This window comes from Amblyomma americanum, chromosome 1 (assembly GCF_052857255.1).
Source record: "Amblyomma americanum isolate KBUSLIRL-KWMA chromosome 1, ASM5285725v1, whole genome shotgun sequence".
NCBI lineage: Eukaryota > Metazoa > Arthropoda > Arachnida > Ixodida > Ixodidae > Amblyomma > Amblyomma americanum.
The window spans coordinates 302,302,901-302,316,859 of record NC_135497.1 but is presented as its reverse complement, the minus strand read 5'-3'; the positions used below and the strand labels follow the sequence as shown (position 1 = coordinate 302,316,859).

General features: G+C 49.9%; 1 pseudogene; it reads left to right on the top strand.

Annotated features, from left to right (window-relative positions):
- The first annotated feature begins 340 nt into the window (after positions 1-340).
- LOC144119715 (uncharacterized) lies at positions 341-12,144 on the top strand (annotated as a pseudogene).
- The last annotated feature ends 1,815 nt before the right edge of the window (positions 12,145-13,959 follow it).

Below are 13,959 nucleotides of genomic sequence, written 5' to 3'. Positions count from 1 at the left end.
TAAGCACTTGCGCATTACAGGACTCAGCGCTGTGAGCTCCGGCACAACGAGAGCACACTCCCGTGTTGGGGGCGCTGCGAGCGCGCGACGTGAGCAGACGTGTGTCTCTTCGGCTCCGCCGATTTTCGGCTGGGGCCGCGTCCCAAATCATTCTACCCCGGCAAACTTGGCGTCAAACGAGCCGGAAAACGAAGCGGAACACCTGGACTCCGAATTCGTTCAGGTAGGCCGATTTTCTCTAAATTTACGGCCGTTTTTCGACCGACCACGTCGGCACTGTCGTTAAGCCTAACGGCGTCGCCAACGCCTGGCCTGGTGGAATTGGCCCTCCGAGGAGAAGATGGCGACTTCCGCGCAAGAAGTGCGCGGCTACGACCCTGAGGCGATGTTGTGGACCTCGGTGCCCACCACCGGAGATTCAAATTCGACGGTTACTCCCAAAATTCGGAGTCAAGCTTTGCTTCAAGCGGCTGCACGCCGCTCCCAAGATAAAGCCCAGATGGCGGCGTTCGGCGCCGCCCCGGCCGCCGGTTCGTCGGTCGGAAACGTGAACGCTCCCGCGACGCGCGCCACGGGAAGCAAGGACAAGGCGTTCTCGAAGTGGAAGCCGCGTCCAATGCCCAAACCGACACCTGAAGACTATGTCATAGTTATAAAGCCCAGAGAAAGCGTTTCTCTTCACGAGGCGTTCACAGAAACCGGCTACGGCACTGCCATTTCAGCGTACCTCGGGTTGAAACGGGCCCGCGCCATCTCCGTTCTTCCCTCACGAGAGCAAAACCTCATCATTGTGCATACCCCGGACATCGAGGCGGCCGACCAGCTTATCGGGGACTTCGCAGTAAATTCCGACAATGGGTCGATCCCGCTTCGGGGTTACCTAAGACAAGACGGCGGTAGCATGTGCCACGGCGTGATCGTGGTCCGTAACTCGGACACCACGGAAACTCTTAAAGACCGAGTGTGCTGGCGCGCCGGCACCATCCTGGAAATCCGGAAGTTCGGGACATCCAACAAAGCACGCATCACTTTCGCGGGTAAGGAGAAGCCCCGTTACGTACATTATGACAACATGGTCGTCTCTGTGAGAAACTACTACAAAACTATCCCGGTGTGCGGCCAGTGTGGGGTCGTCGGGCATCGCGCTGATGCGTGTCCAAACCGGCGATCGAACACCTGCGGACTCTGCGGATTCCAAGCTCCGCTAGTGGAGGGGGTGCGGGCTCCTCACAACTGTGTTCCCCGGTGTTCTCTGTGCGGTGGCTCCCATGGCACCAACTCTCGTGACTGTGCAGCATAATTCCGCACACCCAAGACGAAAAAGAAAAAAACGGCGTCCAAGAACAAAAGGCGCTGTCTTGCGCCTCCCGGCGATCAGCATGGCCAGGAAATCTCCAACACCGAGAACCCACCTACCGGAGGTGCTGCAAAACAACCATCCAAGGTGTCGCCACCACACGGCGGACTGGCGAAACAGTCGACAGAAACGCGCGGTGATACCAGGGCCTGGGTCAACGCAGTCAAAAATGGCCACCAGGTGAGCGGTTTGGGTGGGGCTGCTTCTCTCTCCTCCCTTTCCACTCCTTTTCCAAGGGCGCATAGCGCCGAGCAAGATCAAATAGCTGCACTCAGGGCCCAAAATGAGATGCTGCTAAAGAAAATTAACGAATTGGAATCTAAAATCAACCAGTCTTCTTCTCCCCCCTCGCCTCCCGCGGCTGAGGTAATGGAGAGTGAGCTCGTGGTACCGAAGGCGGTAACAAGTTTGGAGGCCGCATTCGAGGCCCGCCTCGGGGCCACAGAGGCCCGATTCGCCGCTATAGAAAATCAAATTTCAATGATGGTAAACGCCATCTCCAAATTGCAAGAGACAATCCCCGCGATGATTGCCCAACAAATTGCGAATTCCTTGCGCTCCTCGCGCAGGCCCGGGGATCCCTTACCCGGCCGCCCTCACAAAACTTCTCGACGCACCCCCGAGGTAGCCGACGACGACAACTGCTCACTCTCTGGTATGGAGGATACCCCCCTTCCTGCGAGTGTTGGCTCCGGAGCAGTGTCAGTACAACCCCTCCTCAATCTAAAGGACCATGGCGAGTAGCCCTAAGATCAGGCGCTCCCCAAGAACCAATTCGGCCACCCCCGTCCAAATTGTCCAGTGGAACTGTCGGGGCTTCCGTTCTCGCGCAAAGAGGGTGGATCTCCGACTTTACCTTTCAACTTTCGATTCTCTTCCCGCGGTGGTTGCCCTCCAGGAGCCAGGGAGTGGCGTCACCCTCACAAATTACATCCCCTTTCAGCAGGACCCCTCTTCCTGCATCTGCGTGCATAAAAATTATACGGCTAATCTAGTTGACTTGGAACTTTACACAAAATATTCCTATGCGATGGTGACACTTCTTCCGCTCAAGAAACAAGATGCATCACTCCACGTACTCAACATATACTGTTCACCCAAACTCAAAAATGTAACGTTGGCAGCACTCTTTAGCCGCGCTCTAAAAGCTGCGGGCAGGGACCCCCTGGTGATTGTGGGCGAATTCAACGCCCACAGTACACTATGGGGATACGTGCGTGAAGAGAAGCGGGGACGCTAGCTAGCGGAACTCGCGTCCACGCTGGGCCTGACTCTTCACACTGACCCTGCATATCCAACGCGGCTGGGTAATTCCGTGACCCGGGATACATGTCCGGATCTCACCTTTACCAAAAACATTGTACACGCAGAATGGATCAACACCGAGGAAACCCTCGGTAGTGACCACTGCCTTATCAATACCACCGTAAGGACTAAACCATTGGCAAGACCCCACGCACAAGCTCGGCTTCCAGACTGGAATAAGTTCCGGCAAAACTACATCAATTCGGCGTCTATCCACGAACAAGGCTACCACGCGTGGGCACAAGGATTGGTTACACACCTTCGTTCGGCGGAAACACAAATTGAGCTCTCGGAGGCGACTCCGGAGGTGGACAACCACCTTCTGCACCTCTGGGAGGCGCGGCACAGCCTCGTCCGCAGATGGCGCCGCCAAAAACGTAACAGAAAGCTCAAAATTCGTATCGCCGAGCTCACCCAGCGAGCGGCAGAGTACGCGGCCCAACTCGCCGACTCGAACTGGGTGGACCGCTGCAACACGGCGGCCAGACAAATGTCGAGCCGGAGCACGTGGCGCCTTTTCCGCGCCCTAATTGACCCGACTCAAACCCGCGCCGAGACACAAAAACATCTCCAACGAGCTATTCATAGCTTCGATGGAAATACATCAAAATTAGCATGCAAACTGCGCGACCAGTATCTTTGCACTAAGCAGGACCCCGGAGGACCCGTGTTCTCGCATGCAGGTTCAGAGAACGCGAATCTGGATCAACCGTTCCAGTTGCATGACCTCAAGGCGGCCCTAGCTAAAATGAAACGAGGAACGGCACCGGGCAGGAACAAGATAACTGTGAAAATGCTTGCTAATCTTCCCGATCCCGCCTACGAAACTCTCCTCGCTTTCATCAACTCGATCTGGCTTGGTGAGGCACCTATACGAATTGAATGGAAGACCGCCCTGGTAACTTTCATTCCGAAAGCCGGCAAAGCCATAAACACAGACAACCTCCGTCCCATCTCCCTCACGTCTTGCGCGGGAAAGCTGATGGAGACCATGGCGCGGGATAGGCTGTCTGGGTTTCTGGAAAATGAACATACATTCGCAGACACCATGTTCGGTTTCCGCCCGCAGAGGTCCGCTCAAGATGTTCTGCTTCAACTTGACCGAGAAATTCTCAACCCTGTCGAATATCTCTTCAACGATAAGGCAGTACTCGCCCTTGACTTGAAGGGGGCTTTCGACAATGTCACACACGAAATCATCCTGCAACATCTCTCCCAAACGAACTGTGGACATAACACGTTTCAGTACATCAAGCAATTTCTCTCGGATCGACGAAGTTTCATCCGAATACAAGACGAAGAACACGGCCCATATAAACTGGGAACGAGAGGAACCCCACAGGGTGCGGTCCTCTCGCCATTACATTTCAATCTAGCCATGATGAAACTCCCGGCTCAGCAGGCGAAGGTCGAAGGCATCCAGCACGCGCTGTACGCCGACGACATAACCATCTGGGCCAAACACGGATCGGTTGGAGACATTGAGGCCAAACTGCAGCAAGCGGCGGAGTGGACGTTACTTGAATTAATGAAAACAACCTGATTTGTTGTCCACAGTCGACGCCGACGGCTGCTACCGGCTGCTTTCATCACATGCTCTGCAGACCGAGTCACATATCGGCACTTCCCCCTTACAGTACTCTATCGCTCGCGCCCTGCGACGTACGCAGTCGTCGCTTTGAGGTTACTGTGGCCAAAACTACGCTCGACAGCTGTTTTCACGCGCTAACGCTTGAGAATTCGCTCTCGGCAATCGCCGAAATCGCACACACGAATCCTGCGTACTCGGAAGTCCTCGTCACGAAAGGGGCTGGCGGTGCACCATCGGCCAAAATTCAAGCAGGAGTTTTCCGCTGATTAGTAAGAGAGTGTGAAGATATTAAATGCAGCCACTCGTTTCGTTTTTTGGTAGCTATAAGGTTCACAAGGACATATTTTCGGGCCCTCTATTCACCGGGCGTGAAGCTTTCGTTCGGCTGCACAAGCCCAGGCGACGGCGGCGAGCGACGAGCGGCACCGTCGTGCGGCGTTTTATGCCCGTATTGCTCAATCGCCTCGCCGATAGGTTCTATGGGCAGGCACCGAATGAAAGCATCTTCGCTGGTGCATGCACATCGCGTATGTCGCCATGGCTAGCATGGTCAAGTCCAATGAGTTTAGAGTTCTTAAGTTTATATAATGTCACACGAGCTAGTCTCCTACCACACTATGCCAGTTCCCACTAAGTTCCCTCTTTACACTATACTGCGATACGGGGTTGTTGGTCGTGCTGGCGTCGTCGTCGGTCTAGCTTGATAGACCAGAGCGTCAGCGATGGCATTTGCATGCCGACCAGCCAACCGACCGCCGATCGCCGTCCCGTCGGCCTAGTGTAGCCGGACCCTATACCTATGCCGAAGAATAACTGTGCAACTATTATTAAAGCTTTTGCGGCACCAGTCACTCATATATTGGGAACCACTGCTACTTCGGTCGCCCGCGGAAGTACAGGGGACAAAAGACCTCGTTGCGCACATTGCAGCAACGAGTGCAGACGACGCTGCTCCCTGTATGCCCTGGTGACGTCATGATAACATTCAATATGGCGGTCGCTGCCGATTGGAGTTCATCGTTCTGAATTTCGATGGCATTTTTTGGAATATAGAGCGCGTCCAGGGCTGCCAAATTTCGAAATTTGAATCATAAGCTCTTGTATTAGTTACTCAGGCACAAAACTGCAATATGAAGAACGACCATATCATGGCCCCTTTAAGGCGGATCTCGTGTTCCCTCCAATTATTCTTGGCAAGGAATGCATAAAATCCGCCATTATTTAAACTTCCAAAAAGTGGCCCCGGGCTAATCTGATCAAGTACATATCAGGAGAATGTCTTTCGATGTAGTTGTGTGCAGCCTACGTGTGCATGCCTGATGTTATTCGGGTGTTCGCCCTAATATTTTGTTACCGCCTTAGTTGGCGATGTTCCCGGCGCGGCAAGCTGTGTTCTCAGCACGCAAGCTGGCAATTTGAATCAGTGGCATAACTCTATGCTTGCACGTTTTGTTTCAGGTCTTCAGCAGCAGGGCAGACCGGTCGCACCCTTTTTTCTTTTTTGTGCGCAGTGACATTCAGGGGTATTTTATGCATTTTCTTGTTTTGCTTGTACTTTGAAATAAAGGAACTTGTGCTTATTGCATCATTGCGTTGTTTTATTTACAATTGGCGCATAGTAAATGGAATGACTCCATTTCCAGTGAGCAATAGGGGCAGCTAGTAACAGTAAGTAAATAAGGGAGTAATTATTCAGCATATATGGCTGCTCTTGTGTGGATGCAAATAGGCAAACTGTCTAGACAGTTCCTGTGCTGATCTTCTTGTTTAACATTACTTCTATGATATAATGGTCATTCCCGTAGACTTCCCTAGTACATCTCCATTTGGCATCTTCCACCGAGTCGGATAGGGTTAGATCAGTGTTAGTGCCCGCCTGATTACTTCCTTCTTTTCTTGTTTTAATGCCTTCTGGGTTCAGCAACCTTGATTCCAGTTCTTCTCTGTCATTTAACATTTTTCTTTTGGCGTCAATCTTTTCATACCCGCCTCTGGTGTGGCTGGCGTTGAAAACTCCAATGACAATTAGGGGTTTCCTGTTTGCTATTCTCATGGCTATATTTAAGCAAGTCGCAAATATTGTCTTTGTTTGCTGAGGCCTGCTGTATATATTTAGGATGAAGACGCTCCCTCTGTTCTTTTTCCAGCTGATGCACTCGACCGGAACTGCGATTACTTCCTTGTTTTTAACCTCAGGCTGTATGGCCGCTGTATTACTTTTGACCAGTATGATAACTCTGCTTTTCCTTCCCAGACCGTCATCGAAGGTCTTGTACCCGGAGAGTTTTGCAGGTCCACTTGTTTCTTGCAGAGCTTTTGCCATCGGTGCCTGATTTCTGGTTCTCATGAATTGTTGTACTATTTATGGCCTTCTTATTCTCAAAGCTTCTACAGTTTACTGCCATATCACGGATTCCTTATTGCTCCTGTCCATGATTATCTACAGGGGGTCCTAGCCTTGCTATGATATACTCCTCGAAAGCTTGGAGTTTGGCCGTGTGCTTTGTTAGTCTGAAGTCCACGATCTTTGCGATCTTCTGCTCCATCTTGGAGAACATTTCTGTGATCTTTTCCATAAATCTTTCTTGATCATCTATGGTTACGTATCCAGCTTCTCCCTCCTCTTTCGTTGCCTTTCTCTTTGGCGGCCTGGCTTGTTCCACCACCATGCCATCCTCCCTGGGGGTCAAAGGTACTTGAACAGTGGGTGGTTTCACTTTTCTTTCTCCACCTTCTTTCAAGGTCTTCGCCTCGATTCTCAGCTTGTTGTTTTCCTCTCTGAGGGTCCTTAGGTCTTGTTTCAATATCCTCATTTCTTCCTTCATTACGCTGACCACGTCTTGCACGGCAGCGGTGGTGTCTCCCGGCTTGCTTGCGTTCTGGTTTTTTACGATAAAAGCGAAGGTCACGCCATTGTTTCCATGAAGCATGTTTTCATTTGCTATCCACCTCATGAAATCGTTTTAGTTTTTCATGCTGGTGTTATATGTGCTACATTTCACTACTCACAGCATCTTTCTTTTCCAGTTATATAATAAACATTGATCTGCGCTTTTTGAATGAACCCTCGTTTATTCAAGGAATATCACTAAGTGATGTTGACCCTACCGACGAACAAACGCACTGAGAATAAGACAGAGCACTCATGAATCAAAGAATAAGAAATACAGACTACCTGCTGGGAATGGGAAGTTATATCGTGGGGACGCAAATTTTCTGGCGCTTTTATTTTTTGTTCACTGATTTCAAGTACTGAAATTCACGAAGCTCATTCGAAGCTTTCGTCCCTGGATTAAAACTAGCAGAGATTTCCGGGCGCATAAGAATGCACGCCCGCAACTGGTTCTCGTCGCCGTAATTCGTGGTACGACATAGTATGCAATAGGCATTCCTCGCTACTTTCTGCACGTTTCTCTGAGTGGAAATCGGCCGTATTTCGAAGGAGGCGAAATGCAAAGACGTCCGGGTAGTGTGCGATGTCAGTGCGCGTTGAAGAACCCCATGTGGCCTAAATTAATCCGGCGCACTGCTCTACTGCGCCTCTCGTAATTCACGTATCGCTTCTGTAGTAAACACCACAATTTACATCTTTCTTTACTGCCATCCCCACCGTCACCACCTGCGGGACTCTGCTTCAAATATTCCTGTACACTGTTATTTTACGCTCGTGATCTGCACATTATATTATCATTTAGAACGCGGCTTTATGATTTTTTTATTTCGAACATCAAAGCTATGTTTAGGGATATAACAGAAACGTTAAAAATATCCCAATGCTTTGCATCTGGACATTTTAGCGTGGCTCATTTTGAAATGTCAGCGTTTCAGATCTCTCGTAGGCGAGTCTTCATCCCTCTGAAGATCTGGGCCCAAAGTGGTGCTAGAGAGCCACACTACAGGATCCAGAAGCAATCCCCTCAGCCTGCATATTTTCGACAAAGGCTGTATGCACACCTTCGATATTAAATAAGACTGCGGGCGCACTTTAGTTTGCGGCGCCGGCGTGTTCGCTGTAAAACTGAGAGGGAGAGAAATACTTCATTACAGGTAAAATAAAGGCGCTGTATGCACTTTGCCGCCAAGTGGTAAAGAGCCTACTGCTCGGCGTGAGCCGCCGCAGCCCACCCACCAGTGGGAAAAGGGACGATTGGGGGCAGGCACATGCCCCAACCGTCCCATTGCAAGCCTACCTTCATTAGGAAGCGTCGTCTCGCGGAGGCTGTAGCTGGCCAAGTCCAGAGCAAGCGTTTTGCGTCACACAGCTCAGGCGCAGCACCACAATGGGACAGTCGTAAGTTAGTTTTAAGCGTTTGTCACGCCACCGATGACGCACAGAGGGAGTCAGGGCCGCTCCTTCCCGAATCCTGCGCACGGATACCTCCTCCTCCTCCCGACTGAGACTACGGGGGAGAGGGTACGAACACAGAGGAATTAGAGCGCGTCTTCACTGACGCAAAGCTTTTTTCTCGGAAACATGGGACAGGAACGGATCTGGGGGAAGAGGGGAAAGTGCCAGATGTCTGATGTGTCAAGGTGTGTGTTTGTATCCGCATGAATATTATGCGCATCGTGATTATGCCCGCGAATCCAGTGTATACGCACAGGACAGGAGTATTATTTGTAGAGTTGGTGTATGGATTGTTTAATTTGCAATGTGCGCCGGTCAGCTTTGAGCGGCTATACGCGGGCAAGGGAATCAGTGTAAATGTGGACAATATCGAAAGTGGGTACGAGCGGAAGGGAAGCCATTGCACTGTGTATCGCTTGAAGCTCTAAGGCAAGGCGAGCGCAAGTATCCGCTCTATATGTAGCGCGGGAGTTCAGATGAGGATGGGAGGGACTGTAAAGCTGCGGTAACTCCCTGCAGTGCTATATGTTTTGCATCGGTGTATATTGCACCCTGGAAATATATGCGCGGCTAATATCGGCGGCGAAGCAGAGAGGCGATTTTCTGTGAGTTGACAGGTTGACCAACGAGGAAGAGTCTATAAACGATGAAGCTGAAGCGACATCTTGTGCGCTCTATTCGCCTCACGCTGGTCGATGGTACCCGCTTAATGTAAATTGTGTTAAATTGAGCGTAGTCTTGCACAATGGGTATGGGTGTAATACGATGGAGATAAGTTAAGGAGCGCATAACCTCCCGATTTATTGCTTCAAGGGAACCTTGCTGTCGACGTATGAGGCGATGAGATTTGGCCTGGTACACTATTGGCAGCTTGAGAATAGAGCGCACAAGCTGACGAGCAGCATCAGAACGTGTTCCGCCAAAGCGTATAGCTATGCATCCAATCTGACCGAGAGTAGCGGGAGGCAACTTACGTGTCGTGTTTAGCCACCGATCCCCAGTCCCGGATGTATAAAGTATAAGACCTAGAACACACACACTTTCTACTTAGCAGTTCATACAGGGAGGACGTTAAGATTTCTCCCAACCGATTGTCCATCTGAAGGAAGTGTATAAACCGACCGACTTTCAATCGCAGCGGCACTCCCTCTCGGTGATGTGCTCAGCCTTACCTTTCGTCTATAGTGTTCTGTCGCTCTGTCTTTTTGCGATTTGTTTCGTGGCGTTTCCTAAAAGCTTTGTAAATATTTAGTTCATCTCAACAGAATGTATTTTCAACGTAATAAACACCATGAAAATATGTGGCGATGGCGTAGTGGTCTGAAGCAGCGGCCAGCGGAACGGAGTTTAGTGCCGCTGCTCGTTAGGATCCCTTTCCCCCAGCTATGAAGTTTTCCTTCGCTAGTGTCTTACAAATGTTCGATGCCGTCTTTCCGCGGCAGTAAGGCTCTTATGCTCTCTCTTAAGATAAAAAAAATATTCAGGTTGCTTGAAGACTTAACGGTTCACAAAATACCGCATTTGGACTGAATAATGCACGGTTACGTCACTAACTCCTTGACTCTGGACTGAACGACTCCCATGGATTTGTGATTGTAGAGAATTGACCAAATCTACCGCAGTAGAAGTCTAATATGATGCATTGGTACCCAAACTTACATCACATGATATATCAACCGAAGTAAGCTAGTTCAGGTCAAGGAAAAGCAATGAAAGTCAAGATACACCATGCAAAATCAGGACTAATGGGGCTAGCGCACGATAATTCGTGGTTAACCCCAAGGTAAACCACCCGTAATTTTTTGCTCGCATGTCTACGCATTACCCGAACGCAGAATGTCAATTCCCTACTATGACTGCAAGAAATTTGGTTCATAAAATAGGCGCGCGATTAGCTGGTCACACGTCTATCCTCAAAAATTAAACCAAGAGATGTTCCCGTTCAGGTGTCCAACGATATACGAGACAGATACTGAGGCATTTCGCTTCCCCAAAAAACAATTATTATTATTATTATTATTATTATTATTATATTATTATTATGTTCCCGTTATTTGCAGAGCAGCTCAACTTTTCCTTTTGTAGCACCTTGTACAAGGCCGAGCCAGAGATTATTCAGACCAAGGTGGTTAAGCTGCTGCATTATTTCCATAGTAAAACTACAATGTTTGGCTTTGCCCGCCCATTACGGCACCGCTTTCCGATTCCGCAATCCAGCGAAAATAGAAAGATACGGCTCTACTGAACTCCTCAACGTATGAATGGAAATATCCAACACTAGTGCCGCCAAAAGGCTTTGATTGGACAGTGGAATTTCGCAGAAGCATTTTTTTGCGCTGCAGCCAGTTCTTTGAAACCTCAATGAGCTGAAATCGAACTTCAGTTCGGGAAGCAATGCTTAGAATTTGGCAATTCAACAGCCTTAAATGTATAATATCTACATGTTTTTCTATACTCTCTGATGTTCAGACAGACTCGGAGCTGATATTGCAAATTCTGACTGTGATACCATGGTTCCCGTTGGACCGGCGGCTACCCGCACGGCCCGACCAGACCAGCGCCTCAATGTTAGCACATTATACAGGGTGTTCCACCTAAAACTTAACACAAATATTAAAACAGGCTTTTTGAGTTAGAAGAGCTCTTTTTTCGGCATAGCATTGTCAGTGGTGTAGTAAATCACGGCTACGGAGAAGGCGTGCGGCTCCCCGTCTTTCCTATTCGCCTCGTGCATCTCCAGACTGCAGAAACTGCGTCTTCCCAGGGAACCTTCTCCCTAATAACTAGCGCTTTAGAACGGGAATCCATAACACGCTGCAGAGACAAAAAGTATTAGCTTTGAGAATACGGCCGAAGGGTATTTACACTCGGCGGCGGCGGCTTCGGCCAGTCGAAGGAGTTGCAGCTAGGTCTCCGGGCCGGAGCTCTGTAGTAAGGCCTCCCATTGGTCTTTGGTAGTAAGGCCTCCCATGTGTCGTCCCTCCAGAGGGCATGAAGACATTCCCCTAGTATATGGTCCAAGGTGGCCCTAAGTTCGAAGTTTGCGCATTTTTCTGAAAATTGACCTCGGCACATAAGACTCAATAGGGCCGGGTTTGGAGATGTGCAAGTTTGTAACTGGAGGCAGCGATGGCTTGGTATCTGATTAAGGATCTATCCGCTGGAGGAAGTTTAGCTAATGGCCTACCACCACACCCACTTCCATCTGTTGGCCTGGACTGCAAGGAGCGCAGCCTCCTCCTGAGAGACAGGGTGCCAGGGTGGGCTTACCACAACACCGGCTCCCGCCTCTTTCGCCTTGGTTTCACCGCCTCCCTTTGGTGCACACTCTGCAGTGACCCAGCGGAGACAGCCCAGCATCTCCTATGTGAGTGCCCTGCCTTCGTGCCTGCCAGCACCATCATGGAGGCGGCTTATCGCTCCTTGGGCCTCCCCAGCTGTTCAGTGGAACACCTTCTGTTCCCAAGCGGCCACCATCCTGCCAAGGCCTTCCGGCACCTCCTCTCCTTCCAGGAGGCCACAGGCCTCTCTGGACGCCTCTAGGCCTGAGGGGGAAGCACATGCCAACTGGCTTAATAATTGCGGCTGCGCGCCTACCTTCTCCTTTCAATTTTCTCCCCCTCCCCCACCTCCTTCTATGACACGCTGGCAGCGGGCATGGAGGCTAGCCCTCCTGTACACATGCCCGTGTATACCCTCGCACTTTTCATCCTTCCATCATCCACAGAAGAAGAAGGGTTTGAATGTTCCAACACTGAAGCTGCCGCCATTGTATCGAATAGCTGTGCCCACGATGCTTCTTGCAAGTGCAGCAGTTTCCCATGAATTAGAATAAAGCGAAGTGAGGTCATTTGGTCGATTTCCTTATTCCCGCTGGGGATGACCTGTTTTGCGCGGCCATATATCAAGGCAACCTAGTTTTGAGCAGTTGCTGCGGTGACCCCGAGTAACGGCACTCACGGGTCGTCCGCGTGGCACCAACGAAAGAAAATTTATTTTAAAAATTGCGGCTCCAATCCACGCTGTGAAGGTGATTGGACTGCGAAGCTATGCTGTTTTCATTCAATTTTTAGCCTGACGTTTTTTGCTTACGACCAGCAAGAGAAAACGCAACCATAATCCTATCCGGGAAACACATGCGGAGAGAAGCAACTTGCTTCCTGTGGTTTGCAAGCGCCGTTATGGTACATTTTGCGGTGTGCACCTCATACAAGGGCTTTTAATTACGTCAACCCCTTTCGAAGCAGCCACCAACCTAATGTTTACCGGAATGCATTGTTGTAATTGTCGACACCGCTTGCCGGAATTATTCGTTCAATTACGGGGCGGTTTCGGTGTCCACTGAGTTATGCGAGTCATACAGGGGTGACTTCCCCTCCTTAAAACTGATTTTAATTCAAGATCCCCAGGTGGTCGAAATTATTCCGGAGCCCTCCACTACGGCACCTAATTCTTCCTTTCTTCTTTCACTCCCTCTCTTATCCCTTCCCTTACGGCGCGGTTCAGGTGTCCAACGATATATGAGACAGATACTGCGCCATTTCCTTTCCCCCAAAAAACCAATTATTATTATTATTATTCAAGATCCCCAGGTGGTCGAAATTATTCCGGAGTGCTCCGCAACGGCACCTCTCTCTTGCTTTCTTCTTTCACTCCCTTCTTTATACCTTCCCTTACTGCGCGGTTCAGGTGTCTAACGATATGAGACAGATACGGCGACATTTACTTTCCGCAAAAACCAATTATTATTAATAATTCATTTTCCTTGCCTTACGGCGCAGTTTGGGTGTCCACCAAGATATGTGCGTAGGGGTCACTTCCTTTCCTTAAATTTTCCTACGGGTCGGGCATCGCGCAGAACGGACGATTGCATTCCGTTCGTGGACCCCTTGACAACGCTGCAACGCGCTGTCGCGTCCCGCTCTTAAAACCGGAGCTGTTCTTTTAAGTTTTTTGGCTTTTTTAGTTACTCGATTTTCTTTAGTTGCTTTTTACTTTATTTATTTGTATTTTTACATTTTTCATGATTATACAAAGCAACGGGTATAACGGTGATGGGATAACTAAGATGGAACTGCGCACAACAAACGATTGGCCTCATACAGCGGATTGTGTACAGAGTACACGGCATGAGAGGGCCGTGTGAAAGAACCCAGAGACTTCAAACGAAGCTGCCATAGCACTGGTTTCTGTACGCAGAAAAGCATGGTGTATCATCAGTGAGTCCAAAGTTCCCATACTAAATTTCAGCAGGAATCGGGTCTCGCCCCAGACGAATACAATTCTAAGCCGTCACGTAACAGACCGATCTGGACACCTGCAGCACATGCATCCCTACCTGGTAATGAGACGGCCCAT